The sequence below is a fragment of the Coloeus monedula genome, assembly GCF_965178545.1.
Source record: "Coloeus monedula genome assembly, chromosome: 1".
Taxonomy (NCBI): domain Eukaryota; kingdom Metazoa; phylum Chordata; class Aves; order Passeriformes; family Corvidae; genus Coloeus; species Coloeus monedula.
In genome coordinates this window covers 147,614,540-147,641,643 of record NC_138781.1, presented here as the reverse complement: position 1 = coordinate 147,641,643, position 27,104 = coordinate 147,614,540, and the positions used below count along the sequence as shown (strand labels likewise).

Below are 27,104 nucleotides of genomic sequence, written 5' to 3'. Positions count from 1 at the left end.
GAAATGATGCAGGTCTTTCAACTGATGGTGGAAGTGATTAGACCACTACTACAGAATAACTGCTTAACTTATAGGCAGCTGGGGCAAAACACATCCTAATCCATCTCTCCAGGTTTACTTTCACTCATTTATAAAATGGTATAACAGCACCAACCCAGACTCTCTGAGAGTGAGAGGCTGAGCTGATGAATCCCCAGGTCCTGGCCAGCCACCACACTGATACACAATGGAGGTAATATAGCCTCAGACCCATCTGCATAAGTCAAAACCCTCAACACCCTTCCCCTCCCCTCAGGAAATAAAGGTGTTACCTTCCAAATAAGGTTTCAGTACAATATGAAGAAATGTGATGTGAATAGAGACAAAGTGTGCAATATTGAAGCTAATCACAGGAAATAGGGGCTGGAAGGGAATCCCATGAGAGCAACACATTCATTTCATTATTATATCACAGATGACATTAAGCATCCACTCAGTCCCTCATGGCAGAATTCTTGCATAAAAAGCACCCTCACTTACCAAGCATGGTAGAACCTGCAACTGTTCTATAAATAACAGTTATTTACAAAGAGCTGTTAAATATTTATTTTTCTCTGGAGACTGAGTTCTCTGTTCATTTTTCTCCGTTGCAGAATCATCTGGTATCAGGGAGCAGAGGAGCTCACCTAAAAAAAGACTAGGAATCTGTCCAGAGCCTGATCCGGACACAGCACCAGCCTCCTCCACAAGCTGGCAAGGGAAACGCATCCAACCTGACACAGAGGGAACACGAAGCAAACAAAACAGGAATGATCTCATTCAGGAGGCAAAGGTAGAAGAAGAAACACCAGTGACACAGCAGCGACTAATAAATGCTATCACACTGCTTCGTCCTTACAGAGCTGCCTTGGCACTGTACATTGAAAGAAGTGACAACCTTCAATTGTTAAGAGTAACTGCAGATTTGCATTACATTTGCTTTGTGTCTTAGGAACAAGAATACACTTCTCACAAGCAATAAATTAGTGACTTTTTACTATTTTTTTTTTAATTTTTTGAACCTGACAGATCAGAGTGGGGGACACATGACACAGGCTCAACCAAAAAATCCATGGCTCTGGAATACACTTCACTGCTAATCCTTTGTAGTAGTAATTGTAATAGTTCTTACTCCAGCTTGCCAAAAGCTGAGTTTTAATTAAATATTAAAAAGCTATTTGTTAAAATAATGTTTCCATAGCAACTAGAGAAAGCTAAAATACCCTGGCGCTTCTGACTCACAGCATATTAATCAACCAGCAGCTATTATATAATGAGCACCTCCCTGCAAGCACCAGCAGGAGAATGCCTGAATCCAGAGCCGGACTCTGCTCTCTGTGTGCTTGCTGCCTGCTCCCAGCACAGACAGGCCTGGGGAAGGCCCCAGCTCAGGAATGCCCAAATATTTTGGGGAAGCCATGCTGGAGCCCTCAGGGTCAGTATGTCCCTGTGGGGACACAAAGGGGGGGTGGCACTGGGCAAGGGGAAGTTCTGGCGAGGGGCACACGGACGGGGGCTCCCCACATGCCTGCAGCAGTGACAGGCTGAGGTGGCTCCCTCCCAGCAAGCCCTAACCACCTGCCTCCAGTGCTTGTCTTGCAAATGCAGTGCTCATACCAGATCTATTTCTGTAATTTATTTAATTTTTTTTAACATTACTGGAATTATTTTTTGCAGCAAGCACCTTCCTACTATTAGGCCAACTGTGCGAAACTCTGAAGGAGTGATTAAATCCTGCAGGGGCAAACAAGCTCTGCTGCTCACCCAGAAAAGCTTATTTTACAGATTCAAGAAACAAAACAAAGAACTGCAAACAACCACTCCCCCATCACATCTAATCCCCCCCCAAAAGATTAAAAAACCCCTTCTATACTCTATCCATGCACCACAAGAATGGCAGCCTCAGCCATCCAGCAGTCAAAGCTGGCTGACAAGTGGCTGCTGCTGGCCCTCACTGCCAGCCTTTGGGAGGCTTTGCCCTGGGGACACAGCTTTCGTTTGAGGCAGTGGAATGTCTCCCATTGCCTTGTCCGTGAGGAGCACCACCATGTGGTCCCCAGCCATGGGAACAGCTGCAGAAGGGAGTTGAGTAGTTGATGCCAGAGCAACATTACCTCAGGGGAAGAGCACTGGGAGGCAGAAGTGCAGCTACATTATCATTTGGAGTTGGAAACTACCTTCCTCCCCCTCAGTGACCCAATTTTTTGCTTTTAAGTCCCCTTCCTCTTTTTTTTCCCCAATGGAAAATAAATACCTAACCATGCAGTTATTAACCAAAAGGAATGTGATGAATATTACAGCATTTGTATGCCAGCTTTGGTTTCCTGCTGCTTTGTTTGGGTGTCACAGACTGTGGCTATGACAACCACAAGTAGTTATTGTACTGATGTCATTTGTGACATCATACTTAAGGGGAAAAGAAAAGGAAGAAAAAACACTATCAAAAATAAGACGAATGGAGCAAGATCCCAAAGGACCACCCCACTGGGCCTGCTGGAGAGCCAGGCAGCAGCAACCCTGTCCTCACCAAAGCCCAACCAGCTCAACTCTTGGGAAAACCTGCCCTGGGCTCCAATATGAACTGCGTATTTGCAGTTACATGAAAGAAATCCTGTCACCCCTTCTCATCTGGGAACTGTAACGGAGACTTTCGGCTAAGCCTCATCTCTCCTGACTGAATTTCTCCTGCTCTCCAACCAATTTCTCCTCCAAATCTTTATCCTTAAGTTAGAATAGTATTTCCTCCCCCTTTTTAAAAATAAAACACAGTCTTTCCAAAATTTCCAGACAGTTGCCTGATCAACCACTGGGAGAATGAGCGCTGATTTTGTGAGGAGCACACTGTTTGGAGAAGTGGCTTTGTGGATGACAAGTACAAGTGACAGTTTCAGCTTTTCAGGGCTGCCACAGCTAGAGCCCAACCTCTTGCCCCATATAATAGCAAGGAGGCAGCACCACTGTTGCATTTGGCGAAGCTGTTTCTGTACATAGTGCTGGCACTCCTAAGACAGACTGTTGTCATTTTCTCTGCAGAAAATGTTTGCAAATTCACTGCTCAGGCTCCAAGCAACAAAAGTAACCCCAAATCTATCTAAATCTCATCTGATAAGAGAGCACTTTACTGCAACAAGTGTTATTTTTTTAAAGTTACACATCCAGAAGCCTTGACATAAATGAGTTAATTTTTCCAAGCTACTTTTGCCTAAAGGACCACTTCTCTGTCCTTCCTGCTCCCCCACCAGACCTGCTGTGCCTCTGCAGTCCAATGCTGCAGCCTGCCCTGGGCATCCTGTGATCTGCAGCCACCTCACCAACCTGTCCTGCCAAAGAGCATCCTGGGGCGGAAGGGCAGCCACACAACCACACGCCAGCTGAGGATGTTTCTCCTCCAGCACATACAACCTGAAAGACCTCCTCTCCTGCATCCTCTCAGGGCTTGGTTCCCCACCAAGAGATGGCTCTGCCTTGCACTGCTCAGAGAACAAAACTCCATCAGGGCAATCCTACCTGTAATAAAGCGGGTATTGCTTTTAAATAACAGGACAGAGATGCTGCCTTACAAAGGGATGGTGTATTAAAGCCTAATAGGTGAAGCAACCGCCACTCGCAGCTGGCTCATAAATGTCCCCAAGTCCACTGGAAGTGGCAGGAGCTTCCCAAACCAACACTTTCCCTGACAGCTCATAACACAGTGTGTCAGCTCTTGGTCAAGGCCCCTCTGCAAGAGTGTCAGTCAGAGCCACCCCAAGCCACTGTTGCAACCCACACTGCCACCCCTCACAGGGGACAGGCACCTGTGGGAGCAGCCACTGGCAAGTTTCACCTCCAGGTGCTGGCAGGCAAACAGAGAAAGGGAAATGACAAGAAAGCCTCTTTTTCCTTCTCTCCCTCAATTCTCTTACAGAACAACTGATCCTGAAGCATTTTGCAGGGCAACACTGCAAGAGGACAGAGAGAGCAGACATACAGGAACCGAATTCTTCCAGCTCTGGGTTTCCTGAGCTTCTGAGCAGGAGAGGAGTTTTTCCGTCAGCATTGTCCCACTGCAGCTACCTCATGCTCCCCAGTTCCTGTCATGCAGCCAGAGTGTGAGAAGACAGGTAAATGGGAACTTGCAGTCTCCTTTCATTGCTGAGCTGTCACTGTATCTTGCTGCAGAAATTTCAGAGCCATCTGAGGCCATACACCAGTTGCCTGAAGAGCTCCCAAGGAGGATACCCTTGGCTTTATCTCTCATCCTCTTAACACAGCTATATCAGAGGCATCTGTGGATTACATGCCTCCATCAGCACTGCTGTTTTACTTTGACTTAATGACACAGACAACATCTACCTGGGACCAGCAAGTCCCCCCCTTTGAAGGGCAGGGGCAGCTCCCCGTGTTCAACCCCTTTGTGGAACCAGCCACCACAGGGGTTGAATGGATGTAGATTCATTAGGACCCGAGAAAACACTTCCCAGATTTCAACACTGCCTACCTAACGAAAAACAATCAGGTTTTGTTTTTGAGATGAGCAAAGAGCTTTTCTAGCATGTGGATATACTTTGAGAGACACAATATAAACACATGGCATATTTCTGTTGAGTTTTTTTCACTTGAATTGGTATCTACTCTTCTCATCACTCTGAAGCCAACACAGCTGTAAATAAACAGAGACCAGAGCCCACCCTGCACAATGCTTTGTAAGTGACTCACAAAAAATAAGCCCCACAGCTCAATTAGCAAGTCTCGTGTGAAAGTCTAAACACCAGGGAGCTGGAAGAAAACATTTGTGATTCAAAGGAAGAGTACAAACCATGGACCTTACTGAGGGAGATCAATACAAAACACTGTCATCATTTCACATCCCTCTTTTCCTTCAGTAACCACACTCATTGCCAGTATCCTTCACAAAAAGCTGAAAGAAGGATTCATTTTTTTTGCTTACCACTTTCTGAATGCTTGATAGGTGTTTATTGGGGAATTTTTACCACACCTTTACCAAACACGGAGGGACTCAGTTCTTTTCCTTTAACAAAACTAGCCCTTATTTTTTCAGGCTGATTTCAATTTGGGTCTTTATTCCAATCTAGCCCAAATAGATTTTTGTTGCTGTAACAGAAAACAGACTTAAGCCACTGAAATGAAAATAGAAACAAAACTCTGCTGATGTCCAAGTAACCACAGATTTTCACAACCACAGAACAGGAGTTGAGCTGATTATAAAAACCTCAAACCCCCCCCCCTTATTCACCCCCTTTGCTAATAAAATTTACTTACAGAAAGCAGTAAAGCCCAGAGCAACAGCACCCAAACTTTTGCCCTGTTATCCAGCCTCGCAGCAGAGCAGAGAAGCTGCCTCAAGAGCCTGCACTATGCCAGGCACACAGTCAGTGACTCTAACCAGGACTTCCTGAGGTTCGTTTAGAACAGCACTGGCTGGTCCACCTGGAGAGCTGCAGACCAGCCACAGCTGATGGGAAACCCCAACCCACACCATTTAGCAGTGCATAGGAAAAGGTCATAGGGCAGCTGCTCTTTAAATATACATTTTCAAGGTTTAGAGTTATTTTTAAATAGATATATATATATATATATATATATAAAAGCTCCTGGCTAAGCTGCTTTGAAGCAAGTGTGCAGGTGTCTCTTGTGATATAAAACTTTCTTCAAAGCTATTTTATCACATCAGGGAAGACTCAAATATTGAATAGTTTCCTGTTTTGATGACAGGGCTCAGGTGCTGTCCACACACACAAAAACAACCTCACAGCTAATCTGTGCTCTTTTTCCCTTCCAAGAGATGCAAGCTCACTTCCCAAAGAATGCCTGAACTCTTCAGCAAGATTCTATCTTTCCATAGCTGGTAAAGCTTGGAAACAACAAACAAGCTTCAGATGGTGCAAATGATCCATTCTGCTGACCATATTCTCAATTAAATGCATTCATGTGGTTTATATCTGTAGTGAGAGAATTATTCAGCCTATGTGGTAATACAATGCTGACTTTATTTTGTGAGTTGTAAAGAGGTGCCAAAGGCACTCAACTGGTTCCAAAATACTGGATTTGCTTGCTGTAAACATTTCTTGAAGTGTCTTTAAAAGAAAAAAATTAGAAGATTCTCCTTCTGTTTGGGCAAGCTTGGACTTCTCATGTAAAGGAAAATGGCAAGAAAAAGCTACTCACTTACAGCACTTGATTTCTTACATCCTGGGAATCTCTCAGTACTTCTGATACCTAAAAAAGTGGGAAAAACCATGTAAGTCAGTGAGAAAAATAGAAGAGAAAAAAATAGCAGCCATCCCTTCCCCTCTATGACTGGTAATTTAGTTTTTTCACCAGCACCAGGAATGCCAGCAGGAATCCAGCAATTCCCTTTTCCACTGACCACCACTGACAAGCAGAATTTGAAAGATTTGGTTCTCCAGTCCTTTTACAGTAACATGATGAACTTTGGGAGCCTCTCAGGGAAAGAAAAAAATCCACATTTCTTAGGCCAAGCAGACAGTGGAGAGCACTCACACACTGATGTCCTGAGATACCACCACTGTGGTTTGCACTGGAAAAACCCACAAAACAGCCGCTGCAGCTGACACATTCCAGAACAAACTCTTTTACTATTGGGAATTTCTACAAAATGCCATCAAAATTGTCCTTCTCCTCCTTAAATGGACTCACCTGCTGTCTCCCAAAACTAAAGCTGGCTTTCCTCATTTTTGCCTTTTTTTTTTTTTTTCCCCTAAAAAAACAGGAGAGGAAGGTTTAGCTTCAGCAGCTGCAAGAGCAGGAGTAAATAGAAAAATATTCCCCTTTGGCAGTGGCTGTATACACACCTGAAAAACACTGTGCCTGCAGGTCTGCAAGAATGGCTAAAGAGATAATAAACAGCCAAGGGACTGCTCTGAGTAAAAGAAATACAAACAGCAAACCACCCCACAAGCCCCCCAGGAAAAGAGGCAGAAGCTTATTGATTGCTTCAGCAGGACTGTGAGCACAACATGCACTTTCAGTTCAAGCCGAAGTATTTGGGTTTAAAACTCCAGACTCCTGTTATCTGGCCTGAGGAAGGTAGGCTGACAAACCCAAAAGAAATCACTTGGAGTCTTTTGCTGCTTCCCAGCAGGTTAGGTTGATATTGTTTTGGATCTTTTCAAGGGAAGATATGACTTGATTTCCTGAAAGAGAACACTGGCTACTGGAGGAGCTGGGAAACCAGAAGGTATTACACAACCATAACCATATTTTAAGAGCTTAGGCTAGAAGAAGCTGCATGTTTATTCACAGATAGAAGGGAAGCTGCTTCCTGCTTTGCTCCATCTAAGAGTAAGGCAAAAAAATGCTAGTTTCACTGAATTGTAAGAGAGAAACAAAACACATGAGATAGCTGCAGATTTTGTGCTATTTATACCTCCAACACTTTGGGACCCAGCAGGCCACCTTCTGCTGCTCTTCATCCCTCTTTTGGGTCAGATTCTCCGTTCTCACATGGTAGGCTTAGGATGAAGCTGTTTCTGTATTTAAGGGGTTTAGTCCAGTTATATTTTACTAAAACTGCTATCTGAAATCCTGCTTTTTAAAAGTGCTGTGTCCAAGACACGGAAGTGACCCTACAGCTTGCCAACAGAAAGAAATAAACCCAAACCTATGAATAAAACACTTCTAAAGAACAACAAAATCACCTACAATGCAACACAGCCCATTCCTTCCCCCAATTTCAAATCTCTGCTTAGAACGTTAAGTAAATGTATATGTGTATGGTGCTCTTGCTTCTTGGGACTGTATACTGACCCTCACAATTTTTGGTACTTCTCCTAAAGACCCAGCTGGTGAAGCTTCTGCAAGGATCTCCACTTTTGGAAACATAAAGCAGAAAGCAATCTTCAGGGTTATTAAATCCAATCCCTTGCTGTTTTACTCGTACTGCACGATCCTCTTTGGAAAGCGTGCAAAAAGTTTCTGCCCCTCGTGGCTATGAGAATGATTTGAGTTTAATATAACAGCTCAGAAACAACTTGGTAATATATGTGTATATATATATACACACACATACATATTTCAGCTCTCTCAAACTATTTCACAGTTCTGGGAGATCTGCTACTGCTTTTGAATGCTTGGAGTTAGGCAACAGTGAAATGAAGGAGTCACAAACACATTTCATATAGAAACATCAACTTTTTTCAACAGGTAGGTAATTACTAATGAAAACTCTTGCCTGAGTTTGTTTGTCTTGAGCCTCCCTGCGTAGGCAGCTCTTGAGCAGCCTCCCATGGGGACATGCTTATTCCAAGGCAGCACAAGGCAGGAGAAAGCAGCTTTCCTTGCCATGAAAACACCACTTCCCTGAAACGCATCACAATGCTGGCATCAGGCAAATTCAGGCCAGACCTGCCCTCTGCACAGGAGGCATTCACACAGCCATTATCATCTCACCTACATGAGCTGTGCCACACCAGCACCTGCAAGTAATGGACAAGAGCTGAGGAGATCTGTATCTGCTGGCTCCCATGTGGTGTCCTGGTGAGCACATGTACGGAACAGTTTATGGTGATTTATGTGTTACCACACACCTCCTGGTTCACAGGAATTGCCTGTCTGTGTGTTTATGTGGCCCACAGCATGCAGTGAATAACTCCAGCTATCCCAGCCAATCTTCAGTCTCTGCACACTGAGCAGGAGACTCAGCCACCAGCTGCTTCATCATTCTAGATGCTTTCCAAAAGAAGTTACATCTCATGGCAAAACAAAACAAAATAAACAAAAAGGCTTTTAAATACTTGATAAACACCAGCACTCCACATGGTTTCTGCAACCCAAACACTACAGCACAAACCACCTGAAAATGGGATTATTTTGCTTTATTCACCATGGAGTTGTTCACAAAAAAGAGATTGTCGAGACATCTTTAGAGAGTTAAAAAGTAAATCCAAAGCTGCTGTTACAACAGGGAAGAGAAATAATGGCACTTTTTAGATGCTTGACAGAAAGTTCCTTTGAGACTCTCTCAACCTACAGAAATTATCAATTTTGCAAAAGCCTGTTTTACAGAGAGAAACGGAATTGGAAGCCCTGAAAGCACTTGCTTTCACAAGCTGTGCTTGAGATGAAGGAAAATAAACCCCACACTCCTGACTTCTTCTCCTGAAAGATGCCAGCTTGGTGGTTTAAACCCTGGGGTCAGCCAAAAGCATCCCCACAGACCAGGTCGTGCCAACCCTCCATAGCTCCACCACCTTTGGTCCTCCCCCCACAGCACTGCTGGTGACCCATCAAATGCCCTGACTGCCTCAATGCCCAAAATTGGTGTAGAGGCAATACGTCAGGAATAACTTCCTTCACTAAGCTAATGTGCCCAGGATGTTGCCTTCCTTTGCTGCTGGCTCAGCGAGGCAGGAACAGGGCAAGCCCACGATGCGGGGTGGGGCACTGGCAGCCACCCACCATGTCCCTGCTCCTCACTCCCTGGTGTTTGTATCATACTAGGCATTTATTAACTCTTCAGTGTAGCTACACCTATATTTCCCTAAAAACCACCATGATCAAAATTACCACCTTAGCGATCTGAATTACTTCTAACAGCAGACGAGCAATGCCTTCTATCGAATTAAATATGCACAGCTGTGTAGGAAATGGGGGGTTTGCAGCCTCTCAACTGCAGACTGTTATTACAGCATGATTAGCAGATACAAATGTTCTTGAAAGTCGTCTGTCTCCACACATTGAAAATCACAGCTACCCCAACAGATCCCAAGAGCCCCAACAGATACCAAGAGCCCCAACAGCTCCTGGCTGCTGGTCCAGTCCTGGGTAAACATTCACCAAACCTGGCAGAATGCAGCATCATGGACTAACGTGCTCATGAGCATCCTTGCCTTCAATGCCTTTTCATAAAGTTATTAAAATTAACCCATCCTTGCCCCCATCCCTACAACCTAAAATATAACTTAAAGTTTACATCAAAAACCTAAATATGCAGTGAAAAAGCCATTAAAAAACCTTAAAGTACACTGAGGTCCCCATGTAAGCTCACACACTGTGTGGATGGTGATGTTTGGAGAGACCACAGGGTATCTCCCACACGACTCCATCCCCAGCGGTCTTATCCCTGTCCCACTCGGCACTCAGCTGTCCTTCTCCAGCCTTTTGAACGAAGCTTAAAAAGAGAGGGGTATTTCCACCCCACAGCAGCTGCTGCTGGCAGACCCTGAGCTCCCCAGGAAAACCACTGGTGCTGACCTGGAACACACAGAGTAGGAGGCCCCTGCCAAGAGTCATATTTTCCACATCATTAGTATGACAACCACTTGCACGAAGTCCTTATCCATGCTGCACCATTTTCAGGGATCTCTGAGCAGAAGCTGTCCCAGACAGTCAATCCAAGGCTGCACCATGCTTCAGCTCTCCAGCCTTAGCTTCCTCCAGGAAAATTTCTATAAACTACAGGAATAAACCAAACCCCTCTTTGCAATGCCTTCTTAGTATTACCAGCTGCTTTTGGAAATATTAACAGCAAAATAAGAGTAAATAAAAACAATAAAAAAATTAGCTGTCTTAAAAAAAAAAAAAGTAAATTTCATAGGTTTAGGTCATTTTCACTGTGCAGCACTGTCTCAGAAACTATTACCCCTCTCTTAGAGCTTCAGAAGATTTCAGGAAACGTGTTCTCCATCAGGATGAAACTGATCTCATATGCCTCTAGGGGAGAAGCAGGAGCATGATACTCCAGGGAAGTGGATGGCTGAGCCAGGCAGCCTGGGCAGCCACCAAGGCCACCTTCACCTGACTGGCACCCCCAGGGGACTGCTCCAACCCCCTGGGCACAGGCTGCTCAGGGCCAGGTTGTGCCCATCCATAGTTTTACCTGAAGCTGGTAAGAACTGGTTTGGCTGCTGGCAGCAGCTGAGGTTGGCCTCAGCTGCAAGGTGAGATAGGGGCTGGTGAGGGTCCTGGCCTGGCTTCCCTGGCACTGGACAGACAGACAGACAGTGATCCTGCCACTTCTCATCTCAGTGCTCTCTTGAAAAATTTGCAAATGAACAACAACATTAGTCCCACAGCCCTAGCATGGGGGATGATCCCCAGCCTCTTCACTGAGGTCCTACAGCCCTTCTGCACCCCACTTTCCATCAATATGTCTACTTCATTGGGAACCAGAGCACTGAACCAGAATGAAAGAGAATGGGAAAGCATTGCTCAAAGCGAATTATATTTACTTTTCAACACATCCCCCAGTTGCAGATGTCAGCACAGAGAAAGGTATATTACTTTCTTTCCTATCTCCTTAACTGTTCCTAGCTTCCTTCAACAAATCAAAGTGTTTTCTTGAAGGGTGAGAAATCTCAGTCTCATACTATTTTAAACTGGCAGCAAGGGGTTTAGAGCAAGAAGAAGATTTGATCACATAAGGAAATTCAACCAGAGAGAGAGAGAGATATCCTGTAGGGTTCTTGATAAGAAAAAGTTATTAATTTATTTGCCTTTTAGTAAGGTTAAACTACTTCACATTATTCCTCTTGAACCTTTTGGACTGTCAGCCTCTGGTTAGTTACATACTTGCCCATAGTAATAAATGTGTTGGAAAAAAGTTGTTGGACCCCTCCTCTGCCAGGGCCATGACTGAGAACTGTTTTCCAACAAAGTGGTTGCTGCACTGTTGTTGGACACTTTTTCTGCCCAACATTTGTACAGCAATAACGTTCTATTTTTGAACAACCAAGCTGTGGACTGTTAACCTGCTAATTGATTTTCAACACCATGGGATGTCCCCTTATAGAGTCACAGAATCATTTATGTTGGAAAGAACCTTTATGCCTAGTCAACCACTAAACCACTTCCCTAAGTGTCTTAAATACCTCCAGGGATGGTGACTTCACTGGACGGCCTGTTTCAGTGCCTGACCACCCTTTCTGTGAAAACCTGTTTGCTAATATCCAATCTAAAACTCCCCTGGTGCAAGTTAAGGCCACTTCCTCTCATCCTGTCACTTGTTACCCAAGAGAAGAGACCAACTCCCCACCTGGCTACAGCCTCCCTCCAGGGAGTTGCAGAGAGTGGTAAGGTCTCCTGTGGGCCTCCTCTTCTCCAGGATAAGCACCCCCAGCTCTCTCAGCTGCTCCTCATCAGACTGGTGCTCCAGACCCCTCCCCAGCTCCGTTGCCCTTCTCTGGACATGCTCCAGCACTTCAGTGTCCTTCTTCAAGTTAAGGGGCCCAGAACTGGACTCAGGATTCAAGGTGTGGCCTCACCAAACTAAAGAGAGACAATCACTGCTCTGGTCCTGCTGACCACACTGTTTCTGATACAGGCCAGGATGCCACTGGCCTTCTTGGCCACCTGGGCACACACACTGGCTCATGTTCAGCCACTGTTGACCAGCATCCCCAGGTCCTTTTCCTCCAGCCAACTTTCTAGCCACTCCTCCCCATGCCTGTAGTTTTGCAGTGCCTGTATTCAGATCCATTCAGGTGTCATACAAGTTTGATGGAGAGACATAGCGTAAGTTGTACACTGGGGACAGAGCCAAAAATCACACACTCCTTCCACTACCCACCAAATACCCAAGCTCATAACAACAGCAGTGTTAGAGTGGGAAAAACCAAAAGAGAGTACTGAAGTGAACACAACAGAAGAACATGCTACCCCACATCAGTCCCTATGGTCTAAATTCATGTGCCAATTTGGGAAGGACGGGGGTCATCACTCAAGGCTGCTGTAAGAGCAGGCAGGTGGGGAAAGTGTTGTGAGCAGCAACTCATCAGCACAACTTCACATACGGATGATGCTACACTGCAGCCAGAAACATCACCAGCTATTTTCACTGCTTACATCCACTGTCAGAGTGACACAATTCAAGGCCTCCCAGCATGACTGTTAGGTTTGGCCTGGTCTCTCCAGTTTCAGCCTGATTTCCTCACCACATGACAGAGCTCAGCAGCAATCACTCTTTTCCCTTGCTCTTTATTCATTCCCTCTTTTGTTTCCCTCAACCCTCAAGCTGAAAAGAAAAAAAAAAACAAATAAAAGGGGAAAAAACAAGACCTATCAAGACCAGACAGCAATTACATTTTGCTGCCATAAAAGTAAATACAAGGGGAAGGGGTTTCCCTTTTCCGGCTGCGTAGACCATTTCTACTTTTGGCTGTAAGCACTAATGTGCTTGCAAATTCCTGCCAAACACAGCAGCCATTGCTGCAAAACTGGTGCAAGAAATGAAATGAGCACAGGATATAAACATAAAGCAAAAAATCACTTTGCTCCTCTCAAATAATTGTGTTTGTGCTTCATTTGCTCGTGAAGACCAGCACTGTTACACGTTAGTGGATCTCTTGTTTTCAGTAAGAGCATCCATGTCCCTATTCCTGGAAAGTTCAGTGAGGTGTACCTGGGCCAGCAGTGCCATACATTCATGCCAGTTGACCTATTTTCAGCTACCAGTAACCACAGAGCCACAAACAGACCCTCAGAAAGTTTGCCCAGCGTCCCTTATATGTTGCTATACGTTCTTGCTTGGTCCTGAGCTTCAGTTGCTCTCCCCACTGCAAACTCCTGGAGCTCCTGATTGATGAGAGCATCTCCTGGGGCAGGTTCCTGCCCGCACCACTTGTCCCAGCTGCACAGCTCTGGCCCTGTCTCTTCAGTTTCCCCATGCTCCAGTAAATGGAGCCAAAAGGGGAAAGTCTGCATACACTGAGCACTTAAAAAAAGCGACTGACCCCAAGGACTGGGAAGGATTGTGGAAATCCCCACAAAGCAGTTGCTTTTGTGGCCTTTTCTCCCTATCCTGGGGATAGAAAACAGCCTGGGCAGTGTGTCTGCTTATTCTGTTAAGAATCAGTAACTTTGGGCCCATCCTTCCCCTCCAGCTAGACTTTAACTTTTAAGGCCAAGAATACAAAGGGATGGAATGAAACTCTCTTACAGCCTGTCAGTCTTGCTGTACCACAAATTTATCCTATCAATTTATCACCTTCACTGCACTGATGTCCGTATTGAACAGTAATTTGTTATGTGTCCAGGTACACAGCCCTGAACAGCCTGGGATGTTTTTGGAAACCAAAGCAGTAAGAGGTTCACTGAACGTGTGATTCCTCCAGATCTAAGTGCTATACTGGAATACAATTAAGGTTTGGATCCACTTTAGTATGAGGAGTGGACCCATGAGAACTCATGAAGTTTAACAAGACCAAGTGCTGGTGCTGCACTCAGGTTGGGGCAACACCCAGTATCAATCCAGGCTGGGGACGAACAGATCGAGAGCAGCCTTGCCCAGAAGGACGTGGGGGTGCTGCTGGATGAGACACTGGACACCATCCGGCAATGTGCTTTTGCAGCCCAGAAAGACAGTCCTGGGTTGCATCAAAAGCCTGTGGCCAGCAGGTTGAGGGGAGTGATTCTGCCTTTCTACTCTGCTTTGGTGAGAGCCCACCTGCAGTGCTGTGTCCAGCTCTCGGATCCTCAACACAGAAAGGACATCAACCTGTTGGAGCAAGTCCAGAAGATGCCACAAAGATTACTAGAAGGACAGAGCACCTCCCCTATGAGGAAAGGGTGAGAGAATTGGGATTGTTCAGCCTGCAGAAGAGAAGGCTTCAGGGTGACCTAATTGCAGCCTTCCAGTACCTAAAGAGAATTTACAGGAAAGATGGGTTAAGAATATCTACAAGGGCATGCAGTGCCAAGACAAGGGAGAATGGGCTCAAATCAAAGATGAATAGGTTTATATTAGATATTATGAAGAAATTCTTTACTGTGAGAATGGCAAGACACTGGCAACAGGTTGCTCAGAGAAGCTGTGGGTGCCCCACCCTGGGAAGTGTTTAAGGTCAGGCTGGATAGGGCTCTGAGCAGTCTGGTCTAGTGGGAGGTGTCCCTGCCCACGGCAGGGGAGTTGGAAGGAGATGATCTTTAAGGTCCCTTCCAACCCAAACCATTCTATGATTCTATGATTCTAGTGGAATACATCTGGATCAGCAGATACTTTTTAAGCTTTCTACCTGATTCACAACGGAGGACGTAATTACATTTCAGAGAGAGAACCCTACTACTGCTTAGATACACCTTTGCCACTCACTCCAGCAGAAGGAGGTTTGAACCAAGGAAGATAAAGTGCAATTCCCATCCTGCTCTGAAGACTGTTCAGGAGAAATGCACTTTCAACTTTTAAAAATCAGACAAAATCAGAATTCATACAAAATTTATCTTATCCTTCCACATAACCAGCAACATGACATTACATTTCTTCTGTCTCATGATATATTTAATGAGGGGGAGAAAACCATACAAGTGCACACCCCTTTCTCCAGTACTCCTTGTTATTCTTCCAGAACAATTCTTCAAAGCTGCTGAGATCACTGTATGTTACCTCCTTTTTGAAGGATCAGATACATTGCATCAAAAAGCATGAAGGAAAAGTTCTAGGGCATGAAACCAATTTTTGCACACTTTTATCTGGGTCAGCTTTTCTATTGATTCTGCAAATACTGTATCATTTCTTTTTAAGTTAAGGGTTTTCTTAGTTTAAAAAGAAGAAAAAGAGAACATCAGAATTTAAGTCAAACATCCATCTGAGCCAAGGACTGGTTTTGCTGAGTGATTCCAGATCAAAAAGGTAGATTTTTTAAATAATAAAATCCAAGTAACAGTGAAAGGGCATCTGGATTGACTTCCAAATTCAGTAAATGCCCTCTTCCCATACTGCTTCTATTTTCATTAATACCATTAATACCATCTTTGCTGTTGGGTGTTCAAAACAACAGCTGACAACATCTAAGAAAGCTAAAATGAAACAAACACATTAAAACCACTCAGCCACGTTTTAGCATTAATTCATCCCTTCCTTTCTCTGCCCCTCTGCCAAGTTTTCCTCCATGATTATGAACTATTTTGCACAGCCTCCAGCTTTGCTTTATATTGTTCCATCAACCTGATGTGTTTCTTGAGGCGCTCTGAAATAGAAATAATAAGTAAGAACTGGCTTCAGGTGACATCCTGTTTTAGGAGGAGATGACTTGTTCCAGACATCTTGAAGATCTTGTATCAACTTCATCTATACACACATATGGTAAATGGAGATAGGACACTTCTCAGAGGATTCCCACCAATAGGTGACAGTTTGTAGTATGGACAAACTCAGAAAATTTGCTTACAACTTCAGATGACAGCAGAAAAAAAAATAAAATAGTTGGGAATTCCAATTAGGTTGGTGAAAATAAAGAGCCAATCAACTGTCTCTCAAGTGCTTTTCCAGAATGGAATGCTTTAACTTCTGAGAGATGCTTTTTGTGTATTTTGGTGATGGTGCGATGCTGGGACCACCACGACATTGTCCAAAAGTCTGATTATCAAGTGTGCTTCTGCTGGAAGCTGGGCACCTGCTTTGACAAAACCTTGTTCCATGGGGATCTGGGCATATAGCAAGAGAGACTGTGTACTTCCAAGTCAGAGCTCAAGAGGGGTCTGACTAAGATGAGCATTTATTCCCTTGCTCTGGGACTTATCTGGCATGCTCAAGATCCAGAGGAACATCTGGACAGATCCATCAACCTTTTTATATTCACTTTTCCCAGTCTGGAGAGCTGTGATGGAAAGACGAGTAATCATTTCCATCACACCCGCTGTGCGACACAAACAAAACCCCCAGCCTAAATGACTTCTGATATGCAAATAATTAAACCCCAACACTTTCTTGCCATGATTTTACCCAATAAAGCCTTGTCTTCATTAGGAACACACCGTGCCAGTCCTACACTAGGCTGCTGGATGCTTCCTCCAGCATCGCACATCTATAACCAAAGAGCTGCAGACAAGTGAGCTGCCCTCTCTGCAGCAGGGCTGGAGGTCCCTTTGCCCAAGGATGGCCCTCCTTCCAGAACCCCGCCCTGCTCTACTCCATCCATGGCCCAACTGCAGTTATTAATATACTTCTAATTGCAGGAATTATTGCTCTGTTACAGTCTGTCTTCTCTCTTCCCCCATGCATTAACTGGTTGCTTGGAGCTCTGCAATCTTTCAAAGAAAATGCTTTGAAAAACAAGACTGAGAAGACTCACGTTAAATTGGGAAATGAGCACGCCTTGCTGGCTACCCCGGGAAACTAGGACAGGCTTCTCTCGACCAAATCTCCAGGTATCTCTGAGGCAGTAACAGTCGGCACAATTCTTAAAATACGCACAGGCTGATTAAAGGCTGGCTTACAGCACTCACTAGACTTGCAGCACTAGTGCAGACTTTTAAAATCAAACAGACATGACGATTTATGAAAGAAACCTTCTCCAAATGCAAGGCTGCTGCTTGCTGGACCCCCTTCCTTGTTCTCCCACCTCACAACACACCAAAAGCTCCCCTTGGGAAAGCCTGAGGTACCAAACCGGGCATAAGCAGAGGTACCCACACCTTGGATGTCAGTCCAAATTCAAACTAGCAGCTGTTTCAGAGTTAAAGTCAGGTTGTAATCCACACTTTTCCACGGCTCCTGCTCACCAGCCACCATCCTGCTTCCTCCCTTGCTGGGATATGTGGCACAGATGTCTGAGGAGAAAGTGGAGGGCTGAACTGGGACAGCTGGCCAATGGATCTCCAAAATGTCGGAGGAGACAACTGCACAGCAGACTTTAAAGCAAGTATCCCTTCCCAACAGGACACTTTCCCTGGGGGAAAGGTTTTCCCCTGTACACCACATCCCACGCCCTCTCATTCATTTGCTTGCCTCACATTGAAAAAGCTTCGTTAGTGGAGAGGAGCCGAATGCTGCCCGGCCCTGAGCTCTGCTCAGTGACCAATAAAAGCCGGACTGAGTAACCAGCAAGTACCTTCCTCTCCTTCCCCTCACAACAGGGTGAACAAGGGCTGCTTCCCTTCTGCTGCCTTCCCCACCTTCCTCTCAAGTATCAGAGCACCCCCATTGCCAAAATGAATTTAATATGGTGTTTTCATCCTCTTATTATGGATGAGGCAGAGCAAGACTAATAGTTTGGGTTTATTTCTGCTATGTCAGTTTAAATTAAGGCAAGGTTGCAAATCTGGCTTTGTCGCACCCATTACTTGGCTGAGACCACCACACCCCAGCAGGGCAAAGTGCTGTCTGGTTACAACCCCCAGCAGGCTTCAGCTGTGGCAGATGGTGCCCTGGCAGGGTATCACCCTGGCCATTGCTGCTGGCTGCCATTTCTGTGCCAGGCTCAGGGCTGTGGCACTCCAATGCCCATGGGAGCAGGGTGGGCTCCAGCTTCCCTCGACACCATCACCCTGCACCAACACTCACTCCACAACCCTGAGCATGCATTCCAGCCACCTTACTAACACCCCCTTATTTAAATATTTAGGTCACTTTGTCACAAATGTAGATGCTTTTGTTCCTCTGCTCTTTCACGTGGACTTCAATAAACAGGTTTTGGTCACCTGTCCCACAGGTCATAATACAGGGGACAGTTTAGCATCTTGAACAGAGCCATCAAGCAAATAGGTTAGCGTATGAATGTTAATGTACAAATATGCTGAACCTAAATGGACTCTTTCATATGAGATTCAGAAATTACTACAGGAAATATAATCTGAGGTCACCAGAGAAAGCTACTGGTAATTCTCAAATTTATACAGAATCACAGAATAGTTTGGGTTGAAAAGGACCTTTAATTATGTATTAATTACAATTAAAATGGACCATAGTCCAAGCCTCTGCACAGATACAACCTCTCAGTGAAGGAAACATTGGCTCTGAAGAATATCCTATAAAGCAAATTAAGTAAACACCTTTAAACCAAGCTCAGCAACCCTCCAAACACAGGCAGGGTAGTTAAGCTCTCTTTAGCCTGTCCTTCATGGATCTTCAAAGCAGTCTGTGGAATCAGTCATAACTTTCCCATTCGTCCTTTGCAACATTATGACAACTTCTGAATAACTGGGAAGCAGCACAGCAGCATCAACTGGAACATGCTCCACTGTCCAAATGCAAAATGCAGAGTTTGGATTTAATTTGTATCTATATGGCTGTGGTTTCCAGATGAAATGTGTGGTCTCAGCAAAAAAAAAGACCCAGAGTCTCCACTGCCTTCATCCAAACTCAGCCATATGCTCTCGCATGTCCCTCTGAAACAACCGGTGCCCCACTTGTGCCCCAAAATCCCTTAGAGCACTCTGCCCTACAGGGAGCCTGTAATGCTCTGTTGAGAGATGAGCAGTGTTCAAAAATTTTATTCTTGATGGAGGCTGTATTTAAAAAGTTTTTCTACTGTCCTCAGATAGTGTAGAGTTTCACATTTTGGATGTGTGACAAAGCAGGCATCGTGTGCAAGGAATTATAAATTCTGACTGCACAAAATTACCCTAAAGCTTGAACTTCAGGGCTGGATATGGACCGAACTTGACCCCTTGAATCAAATTGCTCAGATCTTCTTTGCTGCTAAAATAAAGGCAGAATTTTTCCTGAAAGATTCCTGTTTCTCCTCAGGTTGCAGCAGAGTTTAACTAGAGGCCTGTCAAGTTTCTAGTCTGCACCTCAAATAGCCCTGTCAAGTCATACAACCTGCAAGAAGCAGCCAAGGTAGGGTTTTATTGTCAGGGAATGTAAACAAACAGCAGGCAGTGCTGTTCATCTATTTCAGGTTGGTGCATACAATTTTAATTAAAGCATTTATGTAAATACAGATGCAAATGAGGTTCAGTATAGCATCTGGCAAATTACTATCAAAGAGCTGAGGCTACTGGCAAATTATCAGCATGAGCTCTCATGATGTGAAAGTACAAAATCCAGTCTTGGTCCAGACACTGTACATTTTATTTGGCTTAAATTGGCAGTAAAACACCATACTGATACATACAAAAGAAGTTAAATAGTCTTTCATTTGAAAAAAGAGCACTGAGGAGGTAAAACAACATCCTTAAAATTCATCCTTTGGACAGCCTGTGTCTAGCAAGAAAAAAACCCTTTTTGTGCATTTCTGCAACACCTATCAAAGAAACTCAAAGCGTCTCTGAAATGTTAATTAATCCATACTCTCCCCAAGGGATATCTATTTTAAAGATGGTTATATGGAGCCCGCATTCATCTCTCATTTGCCAAAGGCTCGCAGGGGGAAAAGCCACAGAGATCGAACCTGGACCTTGGCCCTGCTTCTCCACGTTCTCATCACAAGACTTCCCTCCACAAAAATCACAAGAACTCATTTACGCCAAAGAGGTGTGAACCTCTTTGGCCTAGATATCACTGCCTCAAAGTAGTGTTAACTTCAAAACCTTGTTAAACTCATAAAGGCTATTACAGGACAAGAAAATTAAAGGAAAACAAATCACAAGAGAAAAAAAACCCACACACACAATATTTGAAAACTGAAAGAATCATCAGATCGTGCTGAAAGGATCTTATCTTTGGAAAATGAAAAGGTATGATCAAGGTAATCTTCACAGAAGTATCAGCCTGAACTTCTGCTGACTGTTTCTTCCCTCCAGGTTCAATTCCATCTTTAGGGCCTTGCAAGGGGAGAGCAATTCTCCTTCTTTCAGAACTGCCTGATAAGACCAATGCTTGGAAAGAGGCAATAGCTCCTAAGGTTTCAAAGCAGACTTAACTTGATCACCATCAATGATGCTTAAGTACATGCTTAACATTTTCCCTGCAATACCCTTGCATATTTCCCAGGATATGAAATTCCCACTGGCACCGACAGAAGTGAAATCACATTTCCAATTTATTTGGAACAGATGCATTAAGTTCCTTGGAAACAATTGTCATTATTGGTGATGAATAAAAGGAGGAAAAAACACAGTACGGTTTAGAGTTGTACAGGTACATTCACAGTGTGACAAAATGTGACATACACATGTCATATCATTACTATGACAACAGTGTTTGGAAGATGTGTAACCAGCATTTTGTAAGCATATGGTCATATACTGGCCCCTTCCTGTGCTCAAAATGAAAAACAAAACAGAGGGACAGGAGCTAAAGGCATGAAGCCACAGACTGGCCAGTTTGCATTCCTTTGCCCTGATATCAGTTATAATGACTGCACAGTCATTCAAATGCTTTGCCTATTGACTTGTTTATTTGTCTTTAGCACCAAAAAACCCAAAAAAACTCCAAGAAACATATAGAAATAGCATGTGTTGGTTTTGAACATCAGGACACCACTGTGAATTCCTACAGTAACTGTGATTTCGTGGCTGCAGGGAGAGTGTGGAAGAACAAGAAACACTGATGTAATTAAAAAAATGATACTGAGGTCACACCTCCTATTATCTGTTGGAACAGGCTAAATGCAAGAGCTTTATGCTCTTTATGCTCTTGGAAATTGGACATCCTTGCCTTCCATGGCTATCAAGAGAACTGGCGCATCTATATATGTGCATATACGTATATGAAACTTGCTGGAGAGCAGTTAACACTTCAAGCTCTGCTTCTCCATAGCATGTCTGCATTTTAACTGGAGTACCTACTCTAGAAAAATAATTTTCTGGGGTCCCTTTGCAGGAAGAAACTTTGCCAAGTTTCACTGGAGGGGGGAGGGGTCAAGACTGTTACAAACGATGAGACACCTCCCATACTTTGGGAGAAAACCAAGCCAAAATCACAGCCTTACCATGTATTGGTTTGAAGTCAGAACCCACATTCCTAAAGGAGGCCAAATTGGCCATCTTGACAATTTCTTCTTGATAATCACATCTTAGTAGACTTTTATCTTATCTGATGATTTAAGCAGGCAATTTCAACAGATTGAATGATTGCACTAGTTTTGCCAAAAGCAGTAAGTGACTTGCAACATACAAGCAAACAGATAAATAAAAGACTTGCAGGTCTGATGTGGCCTCAGCTGGCACATACTCAGCGATTCGTTTGGAAATCAGTGGTCCTATCCTGTACTGACAAGCTGAGCCACTCAAGTAGCAACTCATTACCCAGGGACATGGGTGGACCAGAGGAAAAGGAGAGGGCAAGAGGGTATGGTTCCAGCCAGGCTATGGGAGAGGTTTTAATTCCCTGACCTTGTGTAAACCGTTTTTATTCCTCAGAGCTTCTTCACTTAATTCTTGTAACAAAACTTTCCTGTATCACAAATACTGATATGGAAAATACCCAAGAGGATACAAGGTGCTTGTATTTTAAGAAATATGAAATCAAATAAGCACCAATTAACCACTCTCCCCTCTGCTTCTCCAGTGAGGCTGGGGATAATCTTGAAGTGTTCTTGAGCAAAGAAATGTGTATCTCTAAAATGCTGGGGAGGAAGAGAAGAGCAGTATTTTATCAAAGAACCTGTACAAGCAGTGTAACAACATAATCTCTTGAAGGGAGCCAAGGATTAAAAGTTGGTGTGGAAAGACAGAGCAGGTAGTAAAAATACAACAGTATCCATCTTTCAAGACTCAAGGAGTGAAGCTGTGCTAGATAGAGGGAAGGAAGCTGCTCTGCCCAAGAGGTAAAGTTGTGCCTTGTTTCCTCTGTCTGAAAATTTTTCTACCTTTTATTTTTGGATCTCGCAACATTATCCAGCACTAGATGGCACATAGCTAGAATAACAGCCACCATGCCCTGCTCAGAGCACAGCAGGAACACTGGAACCACCCTGCAAAGAAAGAGGGCAAGAGAGAACATGGAACATTAAAATGCATCTCTCACCTCTGTTTTACTTAGGAGGATCTGAAAAAACACCTTCAAAAATTTACAGCATCTAATTTCCCAGAAATACTCCAGCAGCAGAGGAACACCCATGTAACCTCACAAAACGCGGCACAATGGACAGGGCTACTGTGGCAGAGCCGGGCGCCCAGGAGCCCAGCACGAGTCACTCCCAGGCTGGAGGAAGGGTGGCTTCCCCAGCACAGGCACGCTGTGCCTCGGGGCTGTGCCAACAGCGCCGCGTCACTCAGGAATCGCACCTCTCCACGCGTTTGGCCAGGACAGTGCTGCTGGCAGGAGCCTGTAGTGTAGGCACGGCTTAACCCCGAGCTATTTTCAGCAGAAGGCAGGATGCGAGCTAACTCCCCAGCATACAGTGCAGCCTGTGTCGTAATACAAAGCCTTTGTGCTTTGCCACACAGATCTGCTCAGTCCACTGGAGGCGGGGACCATCAGATGCTGTCAAGTAAGAGCCAAGATGCTGATGCCATGAAATAAATGGTTTAATAAACCCCCCAACAGCACAGTTTTCATTGATACACAAACCCTAGATGAGTGCTGTTTTGGGCCCCGTCACATCAGGCTAGGGCAGAAGGACCCCCCTATACAAACAGGGCAGTCAAAAGGACAGTGTGCAGTCCTTAAGCCAAGGCAAGCACAATGCATAAATGGCATCAGCAGAAAAAATGAGGAACTAACACATCTCAAAGGATACTAAACTCTTCTGAAAAAGCCAGGTTTAGCAGGTGTTCCAAGATAACCTCATCCCAGACTCAACCAGGAGCCATGTCATTTGGCTGTCTGACCTGTGCCCCCATTTCTGCCCATGAACTGATTTTGCCCTTTCTTCTCTTAATTTTAGGCTTGGATAACATTTTCCTGGGTCAGAACTTACTATAACCCAAAGAGGCTGCTGGCTGGAGTACCCACCAATCTAAACACACATGAAAACTTCAACTAACATTTCCAACCCTGTGTATCACCCCTGAGGAAACAGGCAAACACAGATATAGCTCATCAACAGCTGGTTTCTACCAAAAATGCTAGAGACCCACAAGTCCCAATGAACTCCCAGTGCTTCACAGATCACTCAGATGCCAAGAAAAAGGCTAGACTTTAGAAACCACTTTTCATAAATCTGAACAATCATTTTTATCTTGACATGACTACACTGCCAGAAAAGGAAAATGAATAATGAGTTGTAGCATCCTCTAAAGCACAGTCCAGTTCTCAGTCTGAAAGTGTTGAAATCAGGAACTTGCCCAAGACTGCAAACACATGCTTTCCCCTTGGAAACGTAGCTCACACCTGAGCTGCAGGCAGAAGATACATTTGGAATTTCTCTGCTGCCAGCCACCATTTTAGTTCATGTTACGATACCAAGAACTGGAAGTTGTTGTTTCTACAGAGAACACCTCCTTCCAGTTATTTCATAGGATACCGTAAGTTTCTACTTACTCGAAGTGTTAATTATCACAGTTTTCTCACATAATTGATACTTGATCATTGATGCCTTTGGCAGTGATAAGACATGGCTCCCAACATTTTGAATTACACTGATATTCCCTCTGCATAGGAAGAGAGATTTTACATCATCTCTTACCTGTGATTCAGCCTAAAACTCAGAGCTGGAAAAATGGTGTCTGTTTTGGATGACAGACTCCTCCTAACTACCAAGGAAAGGGTGAGGAAAGGGCTCCCAAATCTTGGTGGGCTTGATGAGAGGCATATCTTCCTTGAGGAAGGGAGCAGCTCTACAAAAGGAGAGGTAATGGCATCCACTGGTAACTAAAAAACACCAACAATCTGCTCTGCAGCCTCCACTGCAGCTGTCTCTAGAAGAACTGCACCAGCCAACACACACGGACTCAACTCTTGCACCTACCCATTTTCCAGCTTTTGGAGGAACTGCCTCAATAAAGAGTCACAAAAGTAGCTTAAGATCTGGTTGTTATTCTTGTAGCAGCAGAATCCCAGAAGTCTTCCCCAGAGACAAGCTAGTTCTGAGGGCAAAAGCAGGTGGCAATCAGTGCACTGCTGGAATACTGCTGGAGATCAGCTTGACAAGGGAGTCCCATCAATGCCTACTGAAATCATACAGGGCACAGCATGACCACTAAGTTGTGCCTACCACATTCACCTTGCCATAGCAGCGTGACATAAACATTAACTTAAACATTGTTTCAGTGAAGAGCTTTAAATTTCTACCCTGGGTCTGCCCTAACTTTGTTCAAGCAATTAAAAGGAATAGCTCCAGGAGAGAAAACAAGCATCCCTTGCAATTTGATATAATGTGGGATAAAATATTCACTCTGTAGGAAATAACGATAGAGTTGTACCAGAGAATGTTTCTGATATGGATTTATTTTGCCACCCGGCTCCGTTTCAGCACTACTTGCAAGCCCAGAAGCTCAAATACTATTAAAGGCTGGTCATTCCTGACACACCCTGCATCTTCTAAAGACAGAGGACCTTTTACTCTGAAGGCCAGCTGCAAATGGAAAAGATGTTAAACATTGTACAGACCGGTCCTCATTCCTGGAGTCATATGGAAGAAGGCTTTGGTGGATCAACGCCGCGTTTGTCCCTACTGGGTCCCTCATGGACGGCTCAGGCGGCTCTGCCAGCACCCACGCGTGCACACAGTCTCACCTGGGCAGGCGGTCGCGAACAGCCGCTCACACACACAGTCTGTGCACGAACCGGAGACAGAGAGGCGAGAGGGGCTCTCTGCATGCGATTCCAAGGTGTTTAATGGCAACACCCCGAAGGGAACAGACGCAAGAAAGAACAACCAAACCAAAAGCCCAGGCCAGTTTTATCCCAAAAACTCCCAAAGGCGGGGAGAGCATCCAAAACCAATAGTCTGAGGGCTAGGGGGCAGAGGCAAAGTTGAATGACATAACAGAGGCCAATGGGAAAAGGGATGGGGGGGGGAGAGGGCCAGTGACCAGCAGAATCTAGACAAAGGGAGAAGTTTCTAGCACCGTGTTGTAAGGAGAGACCAATTTTAAGGCAACTTGGGGAGCGTAAAGTGGACTTAGCCACCACAAGAGAGGCATACCTGTTCTCATTAAAGTGTATCTCCCCACTTTACAAAAAAATGCCTCCCACGTGTATTTACACCAGTGTTCGCTCTGCAGATGGCTGTGGGAAAGAAACAGAGATTTTAATGTGCCTGGTGCACCACCAGCTGAGCTGCAGTTGGGATTCAGTGGACAGAGTCTTTATTGATGGTAGACTTAAGCATGAGCTGAACAGTTTTACCTCCAAAATCTGAATGGAGGGGTAAAATAGCTTCCCTGCTGTTTCTTGGCACCAGAGAGAACTAAAACAAACTGGCTTCTTCCCAGAGAAAGCACTACTCAGTGCTCCTCTCTGCGATCATGCAGGAGCTCTGGAATGGGACAGGAATGACTCGGAGCATTCAGGTGAGGCTTAGCGAGCGTACACCTATTTGACACTAACCAGACTTCAATCAAAAGTAGCATAACAGTTTGGGCACAACATTTCCATCCTCTGCTGGCTTTCTGTTGCTCAGCTCCAGGCAAATTGTTCAACTTCTGTGCCTCAGTTTCCCCACCTCTTAAGAATAATAAAATCTCCCCTGGAGGTATCAATTACACCTTGGTGTTTGTGCAGGAGGATGCAAGGAAAGCACTACAGGAACTAGAGATCATCAATAAAGCATCCAAGACTCTGCCACCGATGCTTCAGCAAACCACCAGCCCACTCGACCCCTAGAGCCAGATGTGCAGCACTAGCTCAGAAAGCCAAAAAACAGAAAGAAGCTGCCAGCTTCTTCATATTCATAAGCTCTTTAATATAGCTCAACAAAACTTGGAGGCATGTTCTTTGCTGTTGCTCTTGCCCTTTTGCACAGCGAGCAAGTCATAAATATTTCAGGGGAAGAGTCCAGAAAATTTGCAAGATTGGTCCTAGCCTCTTACAGCATTAATGAGCAGGCCATTAATAGTTAATGAAGCAGCTGCTGGTGATCTCAGAGGTAAAGGCAAGACGAGAACAGTAGTGTTTGCCCATTCACTACAATGTGATAATGTGAAGGAATGGCTTGATCCTTCTATCAAATTCTCCCCATCACAGCAAGACCCAGAAGCTGATCACAGGACTTCCAGCAGAACCACATGCAACCCCCTGCACCACTGCTGCCACCCAGCAAGGATGCAGGCTGCTAGAAGTGGTCTGAACCGACCATCCTGATGCTCTGGGCACTTCTGTGGGACTGAAAAGGCCTCAGTGCTGTGTCTTAAACCTAAGAGTAATGTTCCAAACACTTAGGCAGGACCACGCCATGCCTATGTGCAGGAGCATGTGTGCACCCCACAGCAATACAAATGTAAAAATGCCAAGAAAAAGAGTGGGGGTTGAGGCCTCTTAAAGGTCTCAACTGTTCGTTCAAAGCTGCACTTTGAAAGCCAAATTCACAATACAACTGGGAAGCCAACATCAAAGAACAGTTTCTGTGATTTCAGCCTCAGAT

General features: G+C 44.7%; 1 protein-coding gene across 4 annotated transcripts in view; it reads right to left on the bottom strand.

The window, feature by feature from the left end:
* The window catches only part of ZHX2 (zinc fingers and homeoboxes 2), a 75,354-nt gene that overhangs the window by 36,982 nt on the left and 11,268 nt on the right, over positions 1–27,104 (bottom strand). For 2 of the 4 annotated variants that reach the window (XM_082277413.1, XM_082277415.1), the window contains exon 2: positions 6,188–6,234. The gene's annotated coding sequence lies outside the window, so the exon portion shown is untranslated. Of the gene's footprint in view, positions 1–6,183; positions 6,235–6,675; positions 6,736–27,104 lie in introns of those variants that run through there. The other 2 variants (XM_082277414.1, XM_082277416.1) reach the window with 2 other exon arrangements.